The 24258-nt window shown below is 39.4% G+C and overlaps 1 protein-coding gene across 1 annotated transcript in view; it reads right to left on the reverse strand.

The window, feature by feature from the left end:
- The window catches only part of ext1b (exostosin glycosyltransferase 1b), a 92985-nt gene that overhangs the window by 66385 nt on the left and 2342 nt on the right, over positions 1-24258 (reverse strand). The window lies entirely within an intron of this gene.

Here is a 24258-nt window from a genome sequence, read left to right on the forward strand (position 1 = left end):
TGTGATTTATTGTTTTAAGTGTCTGCTTTTATCTTTGGTGTTTTTCGTCCTGTTTGACAACTACACTTTGGATTACTTTCTATTCTATCGTTATAGGTTTTAACGCACAAAAATGCGTTTATTAGAGGAATCAACTCTGTGCCCTGAAGAATTCTCGTGCTGGCGTGATGAGGGGGCCTATCGTGGATGCAGAGCCGGAGCTAGCGAAGCGGCTAGCGGCGTTATAAGGCTTTGGTAACGTCCATAATAAGGGTAAATGTGAACTCTCTACCAAATAAGACCGACAAACTGGCTGTTCTGGTGAAAAACATCAAAGCGTACAGGGAGTGCAGTTTGCTGTTTTACGGATACGTGGCTCACGTCTAGCATCCCGGACGCTAACATGGAGCTACCCGTAGCTAACCGGCTTCAGCGCTGTTAGAGACACAAAAGCCTGCGGGAAGCAGAGATGAGGTGGACTCGCTATCTACGTGAACACAAGGTGGTGTAACCCTGGGCACAAAGATTTCCATCGGCTGCAGGGACATCGAACTTGAGGACTAGCGTGTGACGTCATCCACTCCGCTGCTGCTACAACACAGCACCCCAAGGGCATTCTAATAAACAACAAAAGATACTGCTGGAAGTGTGAATTTCCCTATAGGGATGAATAAACTATCTATCTATCTATCTAATTCAGCATTTTTTCAGGGTTAAGGTCAAAATTCCGGTTTGTGCATTTAAATCTAGCTTCAAACTGTGGCACAGAGATATCAATACTTTCCACAATTGATAAAAAAGGACAAAAAATATTCATAAATAAAACAATAACTTTAACATAAAATACAAACATAATTTATATATGCAAGTTTCATAGCAAAATAAAACAAAAGGCCTTGGTGTTTTTTTTCTTTTTTGCTGTCAGTTTTTTCGGCTAAAATCAACTCAGGAAGCCACTATCTATTATCCTTGATGGCATATTGCTACAAGCGGGGATTGGCAGAGTTCGCTAGTGTCGGGCCTAATGAAGTGCACATAGGTTTGCTTCCCAGTCACATATAAAACCCTTCTGTAAGGAGGTGAGCCATTCTGGCCCTGCCTGAAGAGATAAAAAAACAGTAATGGCTGCGATCCATCATCTGCTAAGATCAGGGACCGAGAGAGTGCCATTGTGGCCCACGTACAATGAACTGCACTGTTTTGGTCGTGATCTATTAACACTAGTCGACCATTGGTGAGAGCTGCGGCCGAGATAGCAAATTTGTGTCATGCGTGATGGCCTTTTTTCCTCCATTCTTTAAGCCGAAAATAAACACCACTTGTGCGGCCGCGATCCATTATTTCTGGTCGAATGTTGCCGTGAGTGGGACCCGAGGGAGCTAATTTGTATCATGCGTGGTGGCTCTTTTCCCCCGTTTTTTAAAGCTAAGATGAACACTAACTTTTAACTATTTCCGCGAGCAGGGGCAGGATTAAAGCATGTTAAAAATGGGAGAGGGGCTATTTTTCAGATTTTTGTATGTCGCGGGGGGTTCTGGTCAATCGTGATAATCATCACAATAATAAGTGATGATTATTGTATAAATAATATGCATTCACGTTTATTCACACAAGTATATGTTTTAAACGTAGTCATCGAGTTTCCACATATAACGCGCTCCTCTCCAGTTCAAGGAAAATTTTCACAAATCCAGTCGGAGACACGCAAAAATCCTGGCAAAAAAGCTCTGGAAACAAACGGTGGTCAGCGCTGACCACATTGGCAGCAGCAGCTGTCAGCCAACGCTACGCTGCGGCTTTAAACAAACAAAGTAGCACACGTGTGTACATACACAGTACATCATATATTTATATGCCCACTCCGGGCCCGCCTGTTTGGTTCTCCTCGAAAGTGGAACCTATCCTAGAGGTCTTTTGGCTAGTGCTGGAAAAAAAGGTCCTATTGGCCCGTGCTCAACTGTTTACATTAGGGTCAAAGCCCCAAAACGCACTTTTGTCCAAGCGCTCTGACGCTCGGCGCTTTTGTGAGTGCAACACTCTGTGGCCTCACTTCATTTTGTCACCTCGTTCATTTCTCCTTCGCACAATCTCCCCCTTGTCTGCCTCCTCGACCCCGCGGTGTCAATTTTGTGCTCTATTGTTGAAGCCCGGCCAGTTCACGCGGCCCCCAAAGGCAAGGAGGGGTCGGTGCGGTCATGGACGTGCGTGACAGATACAATGACCCTGACAGCCGAAGCAGCCGAGTGCTAAATTGCTGCCGCCGATTTTCTTCTGTCGGGTCAGTGTGTGACCATTTCAAAACGTGACGCACTTTTGATTTGTTATGTAATTGTTGCCCGCCAAAGTCCATCAAACTTGGTTCAAGGTGGGAGTGGAGATGATGAAGGGTGAGCTACTGGAGATTGTCAAAGTTTTCACACAATTGTTTTCCCGGTAGTTTTTAAAACAATCATTTAAACACATGCTAGTGTCTGCTTTAGCAAAGCTACCTGTAATTGCTAGCAGCCGTGTAGGCAAAGCTTTCAGCTAAAGCTATCCAGAGCATCGGTGGAGCCAACTGATAATGCTGGTGAGGGCATAGGCGGAGCTTGCAAGTAATGCTAGGGGCTACACCAGCTAAGTAAGCAAGTAATGGTAGTGGCAAAGTCAGCAAAGCTAGTCTCTAATGTAGCCAGCAAACAACTCAAAGAAGCTAGCCATGAATGCTAGCACCATCATGGGTAAAGCTGGCCACTAATTCAAATGGCTGCATCAGCAGAGCCTGCAAGTAACTAATGGCTACAAAGTCTACAAAGCTTGTAGCTTATATAGCCAGCAGGTTCCCCCCAAATAAGCGTCCCTTGAATGCTAGCAGCAATGTAGGCAGAACTGGCTGCTAATGCTAGTCTAAGTTTGTAGTTTTAGCTACTAATGCTAGTGGCAGCATCTGTAGAGCAGCAAGGAACTCATACAGGGACATTGGCCAAGCTTGTTGTTAATACTCACAGAAACATAGGTAAATTTTGATGCTATTGCAATCCAGGGCGTCTGTGGACCTATCGGCTATTGCTGGCTCTAACATTGCCGAAGCTAGAGGCCATATCAGCAAAGGTAGTCGTTAATACTCGAAGCTGCATAAGCAAACATGGCCACAGTGAACAGCAGAATAAAATAGTGAAACATCAATACTAGCAGACTAGGCAAAGCTGCTATGGAGCTATCAGCTAATGCTATTGGCTAGATCAAAAAAGTTGGCCAAATCCTAATTAACTGAGGTCATTCATTTCCATGTAGCTTATGACCTACAATCAAAAATGACATTTCATATAAAGTTCATTGAGTTCAACATGTTTTGTAATGTTATCATACATAAATTAGCAGGGGTCTCGAACATAGCTGACCAAAACATGATTAAAATTTCAATCAATATAGTATATCCCCTTAAAAACATTACAACGTTTATTCAACGTCAGAAGTTTAATCAGTCAGATATGGCTTTTTTCATGAGTACATACGGCTTCTACTGAGAGGAGCAAGACGTAAACACATCTGGGTGGCCGTCTGTCTTCCTGCAGCTGCGATATACGACCTTTGCTAGATTTCCCGCGCCAATACGTTTAGTTACGAACAAATCCGCTGTGCAATAACACACTGATAAGGAGCGACGCTGTGACACATGCGGCCTTGATAAGGTCGCGTTGGCCAACGTTAAATGGGCAATCATTAACAGGAGAGCTATAATGTTGGCAGGACTCGGAAATAACAGCAGCGGGTGTGTGTGGCCATATTTGGAGTATCTTTACATATGATTTCAGTAAAATAGTAAGTTCAGTCTATTTTTTTCTTACAGAAATCTAAACACGGTCACAGAGATTTCAGAACAACACAGTTGCTATAAGGAATCTTTAGATTCCTTATCTTTAAGATTTTTAGGACTCTTTAAAAGGGCAAAAAAAAAACGATGGCCTGTCAAGACCCAGAATTGGATCAGGACCCAAACGCATGACGTTTCTCACACAAGCCTTATATTTTACGGGAAATGAGGAGCCATGCACGCTAGGCAGCAGTCTGGCGTGAAATGATAGGAAACCAGAGGCAGACGAGATCGATACCAATTGCCAGAGTAGATATCGGACAGATGGGGTCGATACCGGACAGGACAGGACAAACAGGAATGATAATGAAACAGGATATCGAAATAAAACAGGACAAACTAGACTGGAACGAAAACTGGAGAGAATAATAAACAGGACAAAAATAGACGGGAATTAAACTGGAAACCGATATTAAACAGGACAAAAATAAACTGGAACAATACCCGACAAGAAATGCCAACAGGAAACAGGACCAAGTCAAAACCCACGTCTTGCGGGGCAGAGGTTCGTTGACGGACTGACAAAGAAAGAATGAGAGCACCGAGTTTAAATAGACGGAAAGCAAATCTGTCAATGAGTCGCAGCTGGCGGGGCCAATTGGGCGCCATGGCGACCGTGACAGGTCCAGCAGATCAACTTAATTTTGAATATAACTTTTTTCATATCGCCGCTGCCATTTAAAAAAGAAACACCTCTGTTTTGGGGCATTTTTTTTGCTTCTGATTATTAAATCAATGCAATGGCAAATATTTTCATATATCTTTGCGGTTATTTCAAAAATACGTATCTCGATTTATGGCTTTTTTGTATTTTTGTTTCAAACATTCTATTCACGAAATAAATAACCACTGAAATAGAAAAGATACGTTTTTAGAAAAGCGTCCACGATATTTTGTCAAACGTGTCGTGACGGAGTGAAATAAAAAGATAATTTCACAAAAATACTCTGTTTCAGCATTTTTATGGTCAGAATAGTAAATGTCTTGCTGCAGATTACCAACAAATTGAAAACCTCAAGGGGAAAAAGTCATTTGAAAAAAATAAAATCATTATTATTACTATTAAAATACATATTACTGTTAATATACTATTGTTTCCAACATAGGGTTCAAGGCCATTTTAGGATATTAAGTAGTTTATAGGATCAAATTGGGCCAATAAAAACTGGAAGAAAATGGTAGTTTATCAAGATTCTGCCCTTATTTTTGTCTTGCTGAGGTGTTCTGAAAAAAGCTCATCAAGTGATGTGTCATTGCTATTTTCGAAGAAATCTGATTTCGAACTGGCCTATTTTACTTTTAATAAGTTTAACCTGGTAGTACCACAATAACAGCATTTTACTAACATAAGTTGTTATTTCAGGAATGGGTTTCAAACTGTAAGCACTTCAAGGTATTCTGTAACAAAGAGTAGCCCTCAGCTTCAAAAAGTTTCGCGACCCCTGACATAATTACTTTCACTACTTTTTATACCAGATTACTTTCACTGTTCACGGATCCTTTAACCGCTAGGGTCGTATGGGCACCCCTTCTTGTGGTGTGTCTTGGGCAAGTACAGCATGCCGGCATCCACCCCTCGTCAGGCTGTTATTTTGGGGTAGCGGTCAGCTGCCTACATGAGATAGATAATACTGGTTTCCATGGTTACCATTAGCAGAAGTCACATGATCATACACAGATACAGCACCTCCATCATGTGGTCGCCGTTGTTTTTCCGTGTAAAACTTCATCCCGCTCTACAGAGATGAGCAGGACCTCGGCATTTACAAAAACAATAAAAAGAGATGATCTGACCGTGTACTTATACGTATTCCAGTCGTGTTATTAATATCTTGTTTGTCAGCTCACGTCAATGCCGGAGACAACATGGAAAATATAAGCTCCCCGTTTCCATTCTCGCGGGATAATGCCGGACAGGAATCCCAAGAATGTCCGTGGGAGCATTTCCCTTGGCGTTAGCGAGGTTAAAGTTCACCTTTGTCGAATGAAAGTGTCAACGATATTAGCGTTCATTCCGCCCCGCGGCGCCAGGAACGCATGCTCCTGCTTTTGAGATTGACAGAACTAACTCTTGCTTTCAAGAAATTCCTACAGTGTTTGACACTTTGAATGCACCCTCCTCGGAGTTGTCACATCTCCTCGCTTCTACTTTATATATTTATTACTTTTTGCAAGAAATGCGTTCCCCCCCCCCCCAAAAAAGCCATCAAAAAGCTTATCAGCATCCAGAAAGAGACGCCGCCGGCTCGTTTGGTCTCACTCCACACTCCGCATTTAATGCAAGTTATTGAATAATGAATCCCCTCTGCTTCGCACATAAGTAAATAAACTCATCCGGCGACCTGAAACACCCGTTCGACGGAAATTTGGGGAAATTTTAAAAGAAAGAGCTTTATACAACTCAACTATTGTAACATGGTATATTTTTTTGTCTCATTGCGGTAAGAAAGCATCAACATAGACATACATTTGTGTTGCTGCTGGGGATTTTTGATTTTCGTCTTACTAATGATGCCATTACAATGCAGTAACACATTAATAACATAGGAATTAAAACCATATGGCATAGCCCGAAAAATATAGTAGAGAGTGTTTATTGAGCGCTTGGGCAAAAATACATTCTTAGCAACAAAAAAAGTTTACACTTACTGATTACAATGTAATATTAAAGTAAAACACAACAGTAACATCGCAGTAAAGAAATCAAAGTGAGCCAGGACTAACTGGCCATTCTATGTGGGCGACTGTATCAATTTAGCCGTTTTTCCTTCTAGTCTTGATAACAATGTAATAATAATGTAGAAGCACGCTAGTAATAACAATATAAAAAACAACAAGAACTAACAGGTCATTTATTTGTAGACCATTACACTGACCCAGCCGTTATTGCATCTAGTCTTAATAACAATAATAACTTTAAAATCAAATTGACTGACATTTGTTGGTGCACCAACAGGACAATCGAGCAGTTTTCCCTTCAAGTAACAATGTGCTATCAATGCTGCAACACAATAGTATCATACCAATGAGAATAAAATCAAAGTGACTGGTCATTTGCTGATGACACAGATTTAGCGGTTTTACCTTTAGGATTTACTAGAATTGTATTACATTGTTATTAACATGTTAGTAACATACCAATGACAACAAATTGACACTTTTTTGTGGACCATTGCGCTAATTTAGCGGTTTTCCCTTCTAGGTTTAGTTATAATGTAACAATGTAGAAACACATTAGTAATACAGTATGTTAATAAAAATAAAATCAAATTGACTATGCCGATTCAGCATTTTTCCCTTTAAGACGTACGAAAGCCACGAGTGATGCAATGCGTATTGCAAAATGTGATACTCATTATTTCAGAATAAAATGGTCTTTTATCAGTATGCGTCAATGCTGAAGTGTAGCTCATCTCTGAAGAGGGGATGACACTTTACACCGAAAAACAACAGCAACTAGATGATGAAGGGCGGCAGTAGCTCAGGAGGTAGAGCGATCGTTTTAGGATTAAGAGATCCCAGTTCGAATCCCAGCTTGTCCGTGTTACATGCCGAAGTGTCCTTGGGTAAGACACTGAACCCCCAATACCCCCAACAAGCAGGTTAGCGCCTTACATGGCTGCACAGATCACGGCCGCTATTGGGAAATGTGAAGCACAATGTAAAGCGCTTTGGGAAGTCATTGACTTGAAAAGCGCTATATAAATGCAGATCATTTCATTTCATTTCATGAAGGCCCTGTATCTGAGTCACATCACAAGGCTTCTCCTTCTACTGGTAACCATGTCAGTTTCTCTTTCATGTAGGGGAGAAAACTGCTACCGAAAAAAAACAGCCGATGCCAGGCTGTACTTGCCCAAGACACATCACAGGAAGTAATGCCCCTAAGACCTTAGTGGTTAAGTGAACCGTGAACACTGATATTAAATTGGTATTGTTCATAACGATACAATTAAAGTGAGCAAGATATTTAAAAATTAAGCCATTTTCCTTGTCTTAATAGCAAAGCAATAACACATTACCAACATAAAACAAATTAAATGGAGTGGCCATTTTTGGGGGGACAACTACACCAATTTGGCAATTATCTCTTATAGTATTAATAAGAACGTAAAACCACAGTAACATATTAGTAATATATGAATAGTACAGTCAAAGTGAGCAGGAATTAAATGTCAAAACTGGACCTGGTTGTGAAAAAGAAACGCTGGCTGCGCACTATGCACACAAACACAAACACGCAGACTGCAGAGTAAACCCAACACATACTTGTCTGGATTTCCGTCTGTACTGCAGTGTAAACATTGCGCCGATACCTCAGCGATTTGAAACAGTTCAAGCCAAAAACTAGCAAGGGTTCCACTTGAAACATGATCTGCCTGCATGCAAAAGTGGTAGTTATTAGCCAAAAACTCATTTAGTTCTCTTACGCCGCAACGTAACCTGCAAAAAAATTCCAGTGACAAGCTGAAAACGTTTTTTTATTGTCGATACAAGCGACCTCGCTTAGCATTAGCTCAAATTAGCTCACTCCGAGGCTAGCGATGAGTAACGAGGCCTGCTTTCTTTATCAGATGAGAAGGTCAGCAAAATGTATTGGGCTGCAGAATTAATGTTCAGGCAAGCAGGTGGTACACAAAGAGGGATGAATGCACCTCTGGAGACGACCGGGTAGAATACCAAGTAGAGAGTGGTTTGACAAATGCAATTAGCCAGAACGGCTACAAAGTAACGTTAGGGCGACTGTATAGTGTCTTAAAGTGAGCGGCATGGAAAGTTAGCATGACTGCATTCGTTTTTCTGCTTCGCTCATTCTAAAAAAAATCATTCGCAAGCGAATCTGTGGAAAACTGCGCAGAAAACGTTGTATTTCCCGATTTAGTGTTAATAACATAGTAATAACACAATAACAACAATATGATACAGTAATATCAAATATGTTCTTATAAGTGTGTATCAAGATCTCAGTCCAGGGGTCTGGAACCTATGGCTCGCGAGCCATATATGGCTCGTTTACCTGTGACTCGCGAGTCAGATATGGCTTTTTTCATGAGTACATACGGCTCTGAGATAAAGTTATACATATGCAAATTTTATTTAAAATCTCATATATGCAGAGTCGTATCTAGTGCATATTAGCATGAACTATTTGGTCCAGTATATATAGAACATACTCTCCACTAAAGATTAGTCGAGATCACGCACCAACAGACATCATTTTGGCTGTACGTCACTAAAGAAAACTTTACATGAAAGCTCATTAAACAATTAAGGTTCACTGTTGAGACACTTTGTAATGAAAACCCACAGAAAAAAAATTTAAACATCCATAAACGCCAGGCAAACATACTGAGCAAATTGATTGGGTATGCAGTAGAGTTGGGCGGAGCTATGCAGACAGCGCACTTCTCCCTGCCCAGCTCCATCAGCATTGAAGGTAAAACTGTCAGTATCCATGTTTGCAATATTTTTGGACATTTTTACAAAAAAAAAAAAAAAAACTGCTTGTACCTCGTTTTGAAACCATAATTCAGATGTTGCAGTATTGTGTCGTGCAACCAAATAGGGTGGTAACGAGCTTAGGGGGGATGTAAAACTACGGTGACTCAAAGTGACCCAACCGCACTTCTTTTCTTCTCAGTTATCTGCCCAGCCTTTCGCCAGGGTTTTTGTGTTTTGGGGTAGGCTTTTTTAGGTTTTTGGATACCTCAACAGCAACAAAATGGCAGACAATTTTGTCGGCTCACTCAAGGTGAGCCTCATGTTATGTAAAATAAATGAAAAGGCCTCAGCTTAGTATTTAAAAATGCACACATATCATAGATCACATACTTTTGCTCAATTAATTAGATGAACAAAGTGTTTTTGAATGAATGAAGTTTGCTTTTTTTTTTACACTGAGAGGCGCTAAACAATACACATTGTCCCTTTAAAAACCAGATAAAGAACTGATTTGAGATTAGAAGTGATTTTGCTTGTTGAGCTTTTCAATGGGGGATGCATCACAGCCAGAAACAAGTACGTGCAAACGTTTTGGATAGAGGAAAAGAAACGCCACTGAATATCTAACCGCAGTGGAAATGACTCATACACTGAAAAATGTTTCCGTCTGTGATGTCATGAAAGTTTTCTGGGAGACTTTTAAACTCCTATGTCTGTTTATATGAGGGGGGGGGGCTTTTAGATCGCAGGAGCGCGACGAGAGCTAAAACCTCGAGCTGTGGAAACGGGAGCGGAATTAACTTGCGACGAGTGCGCCTGTTAATTTATAATACGCGGCTTCTTTATCGTTTGGGTCAAATATGAGTCAAAATGGGGTCAAAAAAGTTGGATTGATTTTATTAATCAAACATTTATTTAATATTATCTAATGAATTTCTAATGAGTTTTTTTATAGGTGTTTTAATGTTTAACACGGGGTTAGCGGTGTGCCATCGACACTGTGTATAGTGGCGATGGGGCGCTGCTGCTCGACCCAGGACGTTGCAAATTGGTGGGCGGAGTACTTCGAAGACCTCCTCAACCCCACCGACACGTCTTCCTCTGGGGAAGCAGAGCCGGAGGACTCTGAGTTGGGCTCGTTCCTACCCTCACCTATGGTCATGAACTTTGGGTTATGCCCGAAAGAACACGATTCCTGATAAAAGTGGCTGAAATGAGTTTCCTCCGCAGGGTGTCTGGGAGATAAAGTGAGAAGCTCAGTCATCCGGGAGGGACTCTGTAGAGCCACTGCTCCTCCGCATTGAGAGGAGCCAGTTGAGGTGGTTCTGGCATCTGATAAGATGCCTCCTGGACGCCTCCCTTGGGAGGTGTTCCAGGCATGTCCCACCGGCAGGAGGCCTCGAGGGCTACCCAGGACACGCTGGAGAGACTATGTATTTCGGCTGGCTTGGGAACGCCTCGGGATCCCGTCAGATGAGCTGGAGGAGGTGGCTGGGGATAGGGACAACTGGGCTTCCCTTTTAAGGCTGCTGCGACCTGACCCCGGATAAGCGAAAGATAATGGATGGTTGGATGGATGGGAAAAAAGTCAAATGTTTTGGTGTTTTTTTTTTTCGAAAAAATGAAATTAGGTGGTTTTACACAAAAAAAAATTTTTTTCAACTTTTTTAAAAAGGAGCAGAATTAACTAGTGACAATTTTTAATGTGCAGCATCACTTAAAAATTAAAAATCACTTTAATACAAGTCATAATAAGGTCAAAAATTGACCGATTATGTACTTGAATTAATCCAACCTTTTTTTGAAATTTAATTTATTTTATTTTTAAATAAACAAGTTAATATTTTTGCATATTCTGGACAAAATTAACAGTATTTACAACGGCTTTGTTTGGGTATGTGGGTGTTTTAATTTATAATACACTGCATCATCAACATTTTCAAAAGTAAGTTAAATGGGGTCCGAAATGGACCGATTTCTCATTTGGATCCATTTAATTAAATGTTCTTGGTTTCAACAAAATGAAGAGTTTTGATGACTGAGATTGTGGTTATTTTTTGGGGATGGAGGGCAACAAAAATAAAACAAAAATCAGAATTGATTGTACAAATCGACCCTTTTTTCTGTTGTAATGCAGCCATAAAACAGATATTGAGGGTTGGCTTTATTCAGACGCAGAGATACTGAAGGCCTATGTGTGAAATGTATTCCCCGCCACGATACAGATATACGTTTTCCTTTGTCGGGGGTCCTGATATCGTCTACCATTTTCTTGTGAAGCTGTCCAAGCCATATGGCAAGGGGTTGCCGTGTCAACAAGGCACGAGTGTTTCCTCAGGAAGAGAGTAAACTTGCGCACAAAAGGATCCCGTCGCAACGTTTACACCCGGGGAGTGCAAGTCAAACGGAGCCATAAAGCAGCCTTGGGCCAGGCCAGGGAGGAGGGCCGAGGGTGGGGGCTTTTTGGGGTAATAGAGCCCTTCAATCAGCCTGCCAGGGAGCCAGATCTCCTGCAACAAAACAGCCTTTCTCCAAATCTAGCCTCAGCCTCTCCAATGTTGAGCTCTGCACGCATTCCTCAGTGACATAATGTTTTTTTAAGCTATTGCCCCCCGTCCCCCTTTCCCATCCGCGTTACCTTGACTCGGATTACCCTCCTCGGCCGGCCTATTACCATTTGAATATCAATAACAGCAAAGAGGGCCAGTGTTTATTTTCACTCTGGAGGTGGTGAGAATGAGGATGGGGGATTCAGGGGGGCAACATGCAAACTGACGTTGAGGATCGGCCCCCGTTTATGCGTCTAGCGGTAAATGCGTGTCAAACGGCCTATAGGGGCCATCAAAGCTGACATTTTGAGGGGTTGTAACACCTCCAAAGCCCCCTCCCTTATTATTTCCCATCCTAACTCAAATATTCCAGAATTTTCTTTTTTACAGAAAACAAATTCAGTATTACAACTGATACTCTTTTCAAGTAAGATTGTTGTTATGTCATAAATGTTTGCTCTTTTTATTGTGTTATTTTGTATTTTTATTGTATTTTTTGATGTATTTTATTCTTATTTTGAACTGCGCCAGGCCATTTAAAAAAAGCCATCTAAAATCACATTTTAAATAATAAAATGTCAATTTATTTAATGATTTGTATATTTTTTTATTATACTTTGCTCCACCGATCAAAGATAGAAATATTAAGTTACAAATGTAATAATAACAAATAAAACATGGATTTATTTATCTTAATCATTTAGTTATATAAAGTACAATTTTTACACAGGGCGTGTAACATTTTGCTCATAGCTCTAACTAAAAGAATTAGATTAAGTTACAAATTGTATTAATTTATTTGACACAATTATTTCAATAACATAATATATAACCTTTTTTTCAATTTATTTCACAGGACTTTTTTGTGTTAAAAAACATGTCAAATAAGGAAGATACTACTACTAATAATAATTATAATAATACTTTTAGAGCATTTAATATTTTGTCATCATCATCATGTATTTTACATTTATGCCTGATGTTTTAACAGTATCTTTAACGTGGACTATTACATGCAATAAATCACAAATCTTATTTATCTATTCCACATAGTATATTACAAAAAAGTATATAATTCATACCAATATTTTTTAAAGCTATATTGTAAAAAAAAAAAAAAAAAGTTGGATAGAAATAATGAAAAATTGGACTAAAACTAGTTAAATACTACTAATAATAACAATTATGATTTCTGATACAATTTGTTTTCTTGTTATATTTTCTCCTCAAAGATTTAACAAAACTTTCAACATGGACTTTTAGATGAAGTAAATCACAGATTTCATCTTCTTTTTTTGATACAAAATATTACAAAATATTTTTTCCAACTTATTTCACCGGGCATTTTTTAGACAAAATAAAGGAAACACAAGAAAGGTAAATGTAAAATTATATGTAAAACGTGAAAAATACAACTGTTACGAATAATAATATTTGATATTATCTAACATGTTAATTTGTAGTATTTTTCCTTCAAATTGTAACTGGAATTTTAACGATTAAATAGTATTTTTCAAACGGCCGTATAATCGAGATTTTAAAAGCAGTATGGCCGACCATTGAGATATGGATCAATTTTCTCGTATCATTAGCCATCCATATGTTTAAAGGAGCTGAGTTTTGAACATATTTTTCTCGCGGACACCATCTCCTGGCTTGTGTCATCATTGCAGACTGTCAGCTCGTTCATTATGCGTGTGCAAGTGCGTATATTTCTAACGTTTCAATCTGGACTGTACTTAAAGAAGGGCTCTTCTCACTTTCACCATTTTCATGCAACACTGACAAATAAAAACAAATACAAAACCCGGGGGGAAGAGCATGACGTCACTCTCTAGCACTCCGACCAGCCCCCATTCCTCCTACCTAATGTGTTCCGCATTTTGCAAAAAGTAAGATAAAAGAGGGGCGTAGTGGAAAACAAAGCATAAGGGCTCTTTGAACTCAATTAGGAATTGTTAGCACATACTGAATAGGGAGAATATTTACTTTCAACTTTTTAGGAACACCGCAAACGACGCACCCCACCTTTAACAACTGTATGTTTTTCAAATAAATATGCAAGTGTTTTTTGTATAGAATAGCGCTAGTCTAAAAAAAGAAAGGGGGGTCTCACATGGACAAGCCAGCAACGTGGGGGTGCAGTAAAAGTCTCGAGTTTCACAGAGCAATAGTGGCAGAGTTCACATCCATCCGAAAATTGTTTCCCACTCCCCCGACTTCCCCCACGGCAGCCACCTTTGAGGCCAGAGGCGGCTTGGCTGGGCTGCTAATCTCTCATTGAATTTGGGTCAGTGAGTCGGGCTTTGCAGCACTTGCTAAGCAAGGGACAGACAGCAGGGTCGCAACCCCGATCGTGCAGGCCACTATAGCGCACACATGCTAACGTTCACACGACCCGCCTAGCAGACAAAGAATACCAAAACGCCGCCATGTGCCCACCAAAAACACGCTGCGGAAGACAGAAATAACACATGGGGGAAAAAACACTGGAGAAAGCAAAAGAACTGTATATGCAATAAGCTATCGGATTACATGCTTAATATGAGTAAGAGTAAAAAATTCATTTTTTTTCAGAATATTTTATATATGGATTTATTTCTGTCGTACAATAAGTCTCACATATTTCTCAAAAATAGTTGCAGGGTTTTCACTTGGGAATCCATTCTGAATACGTCAAATGGACGTAAAAAAATACACAGGGGGAATAAATTGGAGATAAAAAGCGACAGAAGAGAGTGACAGAGAAAGAGAAAGAACTGTTCACGTTAGTTCATCAAAAGGCTAGCCGATAACAAGCTTGAACGGTGTGGAAATAATATAGCACAGAAATCCCTTCCTGTATTGCAGTTTCGCTACTTTGCAGATTTTTGTCGTGTTGTGTTCTGGAATCTGTTTGGCTAAACCAAGGAAGATGCTTTCCATAGCCAACGTAGTTGTACCTACCCTCCCATAAAATTGCTCTGGAGCCATACGCAATCTATAGCACTCCCTAGTGGCTCCCTGGTACCTTTTCAAAATATTTTGATAATGGCAAAATCTATGGTTTCTGTTGGACCGAAATGGAAGGTAAATGCAGTTTGTAAACCATCCTCATAATGGCGCAAAAGTATAATGTAAAGTGGATCGGATACCTAATCAATACAGTTGTGCAAGATTTGTTAAAAATTCTAATTTGACAGCACACAAGTTATTTGTACTTAAAAAAGACAAACAAAAACATTACACCATACAATCAAATGGGCACAGTAAGCACTTTTTTTGTTATACCTTGCCGACGGTTTGGGCATTTCTCGGGTAAACAAACACACCAGAATATCAAAGAGTCCTAATTAAGCTTCATGCGACATGCTCAGACTAATTATACGGTGCATCATTTACATTCTCTGTCAGAAGATGATGCGTTATCTAAGGGAGGCCAGGCAATCATGAAATATTCATCATTTATTAATCTGACAACGGGAAAAACAAACATGAGTGACTCCCTTCTCTCTGAATCTGCAAGTGTTCGGTTTCTCAACTTTTTTTGAACCAGGGCACACTTTTTCATCTGGAAGATTTCTTGAGGCACACTGCAGTGTAAAAATAAAAAAACTCTAGTAAAACTAAATTTTATTTAAATGTATTAATACATTTTACATAGAGGAGCCCCTTGGGTTACGGCATGCCTACCTTACGATGTTCTCATGTTATGATGTGCAATACAATGGCTTTTTATCTCCTCGTTGTGGTATTTTCCCGACCTTACAACATCAACAACAAAAATATTTTTACGTACCCAAATATTTATGAAATTCAACCTCTTGAGGTGTTCGTATGTATGTGGAGTTACGCCTCTAAGATCCCTGTCTGCAATTGGACGATCTCATATAAACTGCTGTTCGGCTATTGGTTTGATTCATGGCATCATAAAAATGCAGATACAGACGCTCCCCGACTTACAAACATTCGGCTAACGGATTCCTGCAGATACGATCATTTTTTCAAGATGTCGAAAAATATCCGGACATTGCTCGAAGTTAGATTTTGTATTGTATACACATTTATCCGAGTAGAGGACAGTGCTGGAGTGCTTCTTTGCGCCGCGTGGAGCGGTGAGAGGTCACCCAGCATCCACACTCACGAAGAAATCCGGCTTCTACTTCCTGGTTCGTGTGTTATCATAACAACATGTACTGTATCCCGAGCGCGCTTGACGTTTTTATTGTTTAATATCTCGTGCATCCAATCAATATGTAAAGTGCAAAGTAATGAAAGTGGGATAAGAAAGCTTAATACGATTAGGAAAATGGTCGGAATCCTTTTTTTCCACCACTTTTTACCACGGGGGAGGACCTCTGGAAGAACATCTTCCAAAAGTAAGTAACACTTAACTTTATTTATGTTTATAGAGCATATTAATTTATGAAATGTTAATTTTGTAAAAAACAATACAAGTTACTTATGCAAGCCTTAAACATACTTATATAAACCATTAACATACAAAATATAGCACTAAAACAACTTACGAACAAATTCAACTTACTAACTATCGTCCGGAACCTAACTCGTCTGTATGTCGGGCAGCGTCTGTATGCTATTCATTGACCTACACCCCACGATGCCTTTTTATTCTTTCAGTTCAAAACCTTTTGTGCCTGGTAAAGACTTTGCAAGTTAGTGATACAACACTTTATTTAATAAATATGGGTCCTAAGACTTGCAGTGATACTAAACGCAAAAGCATGATGACCATGGAAACAAACTTTGGGTTGATGAATGAATATGAAAAAAGCACACACATCATTACCCTCGCCAAGAAATATGGCCAGAATCAAATAACAATCAGGATAATTATTAAGAAAAAGGAGGCGATTAAAGCAACGAAGCAAATTAAAGTTTTATAATCAATTGTGCATTGTGCTCATAATCCCCCCTGAGGGAAAGCTAGCTTCACATGGCTCGCCTCACTTGCCATCACAGCATTGTTCTTTCGAAAGTCTTATTGTTATGGTCAATTTTTTTTTCAGATGAAATTGAAAATTCCCTTTTGGTTATTTTGGGGCGGAAACCTTTTGATGCAAAAAATTGGGTGCATCCCTAAAAGATCACCGTTTTGGGCAGTTACCAACACATGTCTCAATAGTTTTAGCCATCTTGTACATTTCCCCATATCATTTGGATTGCATCAACTAATGCTTCCCGTTGTGACTTATTATAAATTAATTTGTTTGCAAAAACACTGACGCAGCCCTCTTAGCCAAATTGATTTTAGAGCGTCTAACAGGCCAACGCCGCGCTGTCTCCAGAATGCTCGCACGTGTCCAAACAGCTGTTAGTTGTTGACTGGGGCGCTCGAACTATATACAGTTTGAGCTCATATATTCGCCTGTAGCTCCGGTGTAGCGTAACTCTAAACACATGCTGAAGATTTGTAGGATTGCGAGCTTTTTGCTGTCAAGACACGCGCTTGATCATAAAAGCATTCCCTGACCTTTAACCGGGTTTGCTTTCCAGTAGAATCTATCAGACTTGAAGCTAGTCTAAATATCGGCTCATGTAAAGGAATGCGAGAAATGTTTTCAGTTCGAATGTTGTTGATGATGCATAACGTGTGTTAGGACTCAGCATTTCCTTCAAACGATTATATTCAACCCTTTAAAATGTCTAGAGGCTTAGACTGTAATTACGTGTCTACACGTGTTCATTATTCCTCATACAAAGACATATGTTCCTACTTCATGGTATCGGTGGACATTAATTACAAGTCCCTCCTTGCACACAGCTGTTTTAAGGAATGCTGCAACCCGCCGTTCTCTATACATGGCCCGAAAAGTGAAATGTAGGAAAAAGTGGCTCTGATTAAACGGCTGTGGATGTAGCGCCGTCGCCGTTCGGATGTCTGGAAATCAGGCAGGCAAAGTAGCCAAGCAACTCACAGGTTACATTAAAGTGAAACGTGTATGTCTGAGGTCATATTTTCTGTCGGGGCTTACAAGTGGTTAACAAGGTTCAAATCATTGAATCACAAAACCTCAGAAAAGCCAATGACCCAATTTCTAAGAGAAAATGTATATGTTGACCTTTGCAACCATGACATCCTGTGATCTTTTTTGGAACTAGGGTCTTGTTTATTGCCAGTGGCACGCAGTCAGGCTATGTTGAAGTGAAATGTGTAATAACGCTGTTGGAAACATGTTATATTTATGTCATTACAAGTGGAGTTTTGCAATAATGTTAACACAGTGCCCTGTTTTTGTTTTGTTTTCATAATGATTTCCTGATAAGGGAGAATTAATTCTGCACTTAAATTATAAGCTGGGTCTCCTTAAGTAGCAGGCAGTACGTTAGCATACTTCTTTTGTGTTTGAGCTTCATGGGAAATCTATTTTTTTGTTTACCGTCTTACAATAAATAAATGATAAGAGGCATAATGTAAACTCCATATGCTTTCTGTACTATAGAATATCAACCATGATATAATTTTTGCTTTAAAAAATCCTACAAATGTTTTTTTTCTTAATGAATATAATACGGTTTTCTACTTCTCTTGTATTGAAGCAAAGCTAAATTGATTTATCAATATTTTTTGAAAGCCTATATACATATTTTGTGATCTCGAGTCCAATAACACAAATTGCCTGAAGTCCCTTGTCCTCATGCACTCAGTTCCAAATTAAATTAGTCGTAATAGCTTAGCAATTAGCATGACCTCAATGTGTGTCTTTGTCAACATTATAAATTATTTGTCAGGGTTGTCGCTTGATTGCCGTGTCGGTTACTGTAGCAAGTACCTAGCAAAACTTTATTTTAGCTAGCGAACTGGAGTGTAAGCAACATTGAGGTTGTCTTGATGTTTGAAAGGACTCTGGCAATCTTCTTTGACAGGAAACAGGCACAAGAGCATCCATGCTAAACCTTATAGTCTTAAGTTAGCAATTAGCATGACCCAAATGTGTTGTCAATATCATAAATTATTATTGTAGCCTATTTGCTGTGATGGTCACCGACTGAGAAGCAGGTCCCCAATGCTTTTAGCTACAATAGTAACAAGCAAAACTTAATGTTAGCTAGCTGATTGGAGTGTAAGTAGCCTTTAGGATGTCTTGATGTTTGAGAGGATGCTTGTAATCTTAACATGCATATGGAGGCCATACTAACCGATGTAATCTTAGGTTCGCTTAGCAGTTAGTGTGACCTGTACGTATTTATTTGTTGGCTTCAAAAGTTGTAGATTACGGTGTAAGTATCATCTAGCTTAGTTCTAGGGTTTTTGCGAAAGATCCCCTGCATGAAAATCTAACAGGCTCTTATTTTGCAGTACTTGAACGTGTGCCACTGCCAAGGTCACAAAGGGGACAAGGAAAGTGAATAAAAATTGAGATTTGTGACATTGCAGTTTTCTGCAGTTAGCGTGTGCTGCAATAAAAAAAAGCTTAGCGTCGAATTTGTTCCCATTAGGCGGCAACGAGAGGAACACAAACCAAATCTCTCTTTTATTACGGCGGTTTCATCAGCAAAAATGTCTTGGCTCGCTCGGGGGAACTCCTCTCGCACGTTGGCACTTTTTCTCTCCCTTTGCTCGTCTTTGTCAAAATAATAGCGCTAGCGTGTTTGATTGGGCTCTTCGCCACGTTGGCGTGCATGCCGCATCCAAGCAAGGGTTGACATTTTCTCCTGGAGGGCCTCAAAGGTGGGCCAAGTGGAGGAAGCAACACTTATCTCGGCCTAACATGATTTTGAGAGGGAATGTTGCAGATGCTTGAATGTCAGCCTTGTGTTGTCTGCTAGCGCTGTGTTGATCAACCAAGACCTTCAGCGGGTGTGCCAATTTTTTTCAAGTATATATATCGTATAGATAAAATAGTATTTTACTTTTATTTAATAGGACAAATTAGGGGTGGGGCGGTTGGATGAGTGGTTAGCGCGTACGCGGCACAGTTCTGAGGTCATGGGATCAAATCCAGCTACCAGCCTTCCTGTGCAGAGTTTACATGTTCTCTTCGTCCTCCGGGCACACTGGTTTTCTCCCACATTCCAAAAACATGCATTTCAGGTTGATTGGCCTTTCTAAATTGTCCCAAGATTTGAATGAGCATGTGAGTTGTCTGTCTCTGTGTGCCCTGCGACTGGCCGGCACCCAGTTCAGGGTGTCCTCTGCCCACTGCCCGAAGATGGAATCCAGCACCCCGGCGACACTACTGAGGATAAGCGGTGCAGATAATGGATGGAGGATAAATTAGTGGTCGGCAACCACCAGGCTGCGGCCCGGTACTGGGCAGACGGTCATTTTATACCAGGCCACAAAGAAAGAATAAAAATGACTTTAATTTTACGTATATACATGAAATTTTGTGTTACCTAAAAAAATCCTCGTGGGCCGAATTAAATCTGTTGGTGGGTCTGACAAAGCCCATGGGCCATAGTTTTGTGACCCCTGTTTCGCAGTGTTAAATTGCAATATATGAGCAATGAGTGATCAGTCAACAAATACCGCCGACCACATTTCTTCAACATTGGATGATACGACAATATAACCCAAAACGCCAAAGGGAGAGCATCTTTGATGACCTAGGAAAAGGCGTTTGATTTGTACTCATCATCACACAATTTTTATTCAGGGCACCATGTTGTCTCTGCTTTTTCCTGTCTTGGAAGCGTGCGTGATTGGTCAATAGTTGTACATTGTCATTTTGGCTGAACACATTCCATACCCATAATGCTCCATTACAACATCGTGACAAGAAAAAAAACACTGCTATTTTACAGCATTTTTTCCCCTCTGAATAAAAAAAGATTCAGCATTCACACAGAATGTCCGAAAAGAATTTCAAATATCAAGTTGGGCTAATAAAATCAAACCCCAAGCAACTCAAAAATTCCTGAAACAAGTGTGGGAAATCACAGATCTTCAAGAAAAGCAAACACAACTGCCTGGAAGAAACTATCAAAGCAAAACTGGATTTACTCAGTTTTAAAAGGAAACAGCAGTGAGACTGGATGCTAAAGCTGCAAATACGATGAGAAACGGGCTCGATAAACACATCTACCACCCGATGCAATAAATAAAATGGTGCGATTTAGACAAAGATACTCAAAGATTCATTCATCTTTTACAATAATGAATCAAACAATTACCTAGTGTAGCTAGCTAATCTAAAACAACTGAAACAAGCAGAATGACGGCTAACTTTTTTTCCCCATTACAGTTTCCAAAGGAAAAATAATACGGAAAATGGTGCTGATCCGTGATTGTTTGAGGAAAGGATGACGTATGGCGTGACGAGCGCTTACTCGTGCGCTTTGTGTTAGCAGCTTTTTTTCCGTATGCTCGACAGAATAGCGGGTTTTAAAGTTCAGTTCGAGTTCAGGGAGTCATTTACAGCACCTTGCTTCAGGCGGCACGAGGTGGCAAACGCAGCAGCGCGCTTATCCTTAACCTGCCAAACGCACTCGTAATACGAGCATGAGCAAATCGAAAGAAAAAGTAACAGAAATTCATTTCCTGGAATGGGATAGTCCCATTTGCTTTTATAGACTCAGAATTTTCATACAGTAAACGTTTGTCTCGTTCTTCCATATGTGTTCGTTTGGCAAATTTGGTGTGCTATTTACTGGACCGCCAGACTTCGACATTAGATTCCATGGTAATTGGCCAGCATAAAAACAAACAACGCCCTAATTGACGCCTCTTACAAATACTTGATACTGTAGACCACCCTGATACGGTGACCGCGCCTTACAACATTTTTACTTTACAAAGTGGAATACGATTTTCCGGGGCTCCTTTTCACAGCAATTTCCCCACTTTGCGAACAACTACAAAAAAAATGTTACAAAAACAAAAAAAATCTAACTTAGCAGTTTTCATGCATATGGCAAATTATGTCTATTAGATGCCTCTTTGCTATTGGTCAATTAAATGTAAAATGCTGGTCTGCCATTGATTCGCGCCACAGCCTCATGAAAATTCTGATATGGAATTAGATGAACTCCCTCCCACTATTACTTTTTTTCTTATTCAGTTTAGAATCTCTTGTTCTTCGTGAAGACTTCAAGAATCAAGGATACAATACTGTTTTTTGTCTCAAGGCTTGCCTTGATGCTAAAGAGAGAAGCAGAAACATAAAACATAATAATCATAGAAAAGAAACTTGTGATTATAAATAAATACAGAGGACACACAAATCAGTACTCTAGCTAGGTAACATAACTAATCAATGATCTGGACTACTATTAAAAATAAGGAAACTCTTAAGGCAAAGGAATCTTCTAAAGGCATGACAATCTTATTAAAATCAGTTTTCATTTTAATCCGCCATTTTCTCCCCCCGCTGCGTCCACCAGCTACTCCACTCAACCAGCTAAACTCATGTCACACTGAATATGAATAAAATATGAATATGATGAATGAAATATTTCCTTTAAAAGTGTAATCATTTAAAATGTTATTTAAAATCATACGCATGTACATTACACACAAGTTGGGCTTACTATATACTGTTTTTCAGATTCAATGTTTTAATCGTGGGCACCGGGGGTTCGGAATGCATAAGTTTCAATTACTACAGGTTTCTGTCCCCCGCTACATGGCAATAACTGAGCTACCCAAACTCAAAACTGACTCCTCTTGTATCTCAGTGGTCCACAACAATATATCGAAAATATTGATTTTAGTCAAAATGTAAAGTTGCATAATTTTAATCATTAAAAAAGCAGTATTTCTCCAAGGGTTTTCCTACATATAAGTGGAAACCTCATTGCTCTGCCCCTAAACGTTTTCCTGCCTGTTACAAGTTACAAGTTTGATGATTTGACTAGTTTATTTGCAGATGCAAGCTAATTAAGCACGAGTGCGTTATTTTATTTGTTTTTTAAAGTGCTGTTGTCCGTTTTGTTGCATATACCAAAGAAGGGTTAAACCAAACTTTGTGATGTGCGACTAGCTGAACAACCACAGGAAATGAAAAGAAATGGGTAGCAGTAGCTAATTTAGATACAATAATTTGGGCGCCATTGGCCACATCTCGGCTGGCTAGGAACATGACTAAACTATTTTCCAAACCTGGCGTGTCCAGGCATGATTTTCCTGTCGCGCTGACTTGAAACTTTCACCGGTTACAGCTTGGGCCCCGCTCAGAATCGATTTCTTTTGCAGAAATGAAATCTCAAACGCTTTGGAAATATTTGCTCCTGGGGCACGACTAGTGCTGTTAGCACATGCCTGAGTTTACCCGTGGAGAAGGATCACCTGCTTGATAAACTACGTTCTTTGGGGCAGTGGCATGACGAAGCATAGCGCATCACATAACTTCTGCAGAAAAGCATGTAAAATACACCAGCTGTAGGCAAGAACCATTATCACTAAATGAGTCAACTAACCCCGAGGGCCCGACTGGAAAAGATGACACGAAACAGCTAAAACGACACAGTATTGAGGTGTATTTATCTGCACTAAATAATTTCACAAGTGACTTTAACATATTAGCACCAAGTAGACAAGTGAAAATACTAATCCAGGGAGAAAAGTGGGGGAGGGTGTAGGGCTAATTGACTAGAAATGCCATCACCTGCTACTGGTGAAACTTACAAGTCCCACCATTACAACTAGATTTGGAAGTGTTATTTAAATTGATGGAAGAATTAATTCAATAAAAATTACTGCAGGACTGGAGGTGGGGATTGAAGTAGGGTCATCTGGGGGCTTTACAAAATGTATTTTTGTTGGTAGAAAATAGTTGCACATTCTAATTATTTTTTTTTAATCTTTCATGACTGTATTGTTTCCCTTTTTTACTAATTTGGTAGTACAATTTTATTGAACTTTTTTTGCAGTGCACAACGCTCAACCTAGCCCGCCCCCCCCAAAAAGGATAAACAAATGTTAAAAAAAAAAAAAAAATCTGGAAAATTATATGCAAAAAAAGAGGAATAGAAAATTTTATATATATATATATTTGTATACATGAAATAATCATAATTTATAACATTTTCCCCATCTTTTACACTAGATATTTTGCAGATTTTTTGCCTGAGCTCAAAACTATAAAAAAAGAGACAGAAAAATTGATACACGTCTATATACATATATTGTATACAGAATGAGACTACTTGTAGAAATAGTGATATAACTTAAAGGGTCTTATATTTTTATTTATGTACTATTTTATTTCAAAACAGTTTTCCATATTTCGTAGTGTGCCTACAGCTCAAAACTAAAAAAGGAGAACAAGAAAACACAATTATCTTTTTAAAAGGGACTTCTTTATATGACTATTGATTTATATATTAATTTATTTGTGCCTACTGCCCAAAACTAGAAAACAATGAAAATAAAAATAAATATATATTAGCAAAAATAGGCTTCGCCTATTGATATTTTATGGAGCCGCTTATTTTACAAGGTTTGCTTTTCCTAATATTATTTACATTTAAAAAATGTATAATAAAATTGTA

The sequence above is a fragment of the Urocampus carinirostris genome, chromosome 2, assembly GCF_059441175.1.
Source record: "Urocampus carinirostris isolate Australia breed hairy pipefish chromosome 2, RoL_Ucar_1.0, whole genome shotgun sequence".
NCBI classification, from domain to species: domain Eukaryota; kingdom Metazoa; phylum Chordata; class Actinopteri; order Syngnathiformes; family Syngnathidae; genus Urocampus; species Urocampus carinirostris.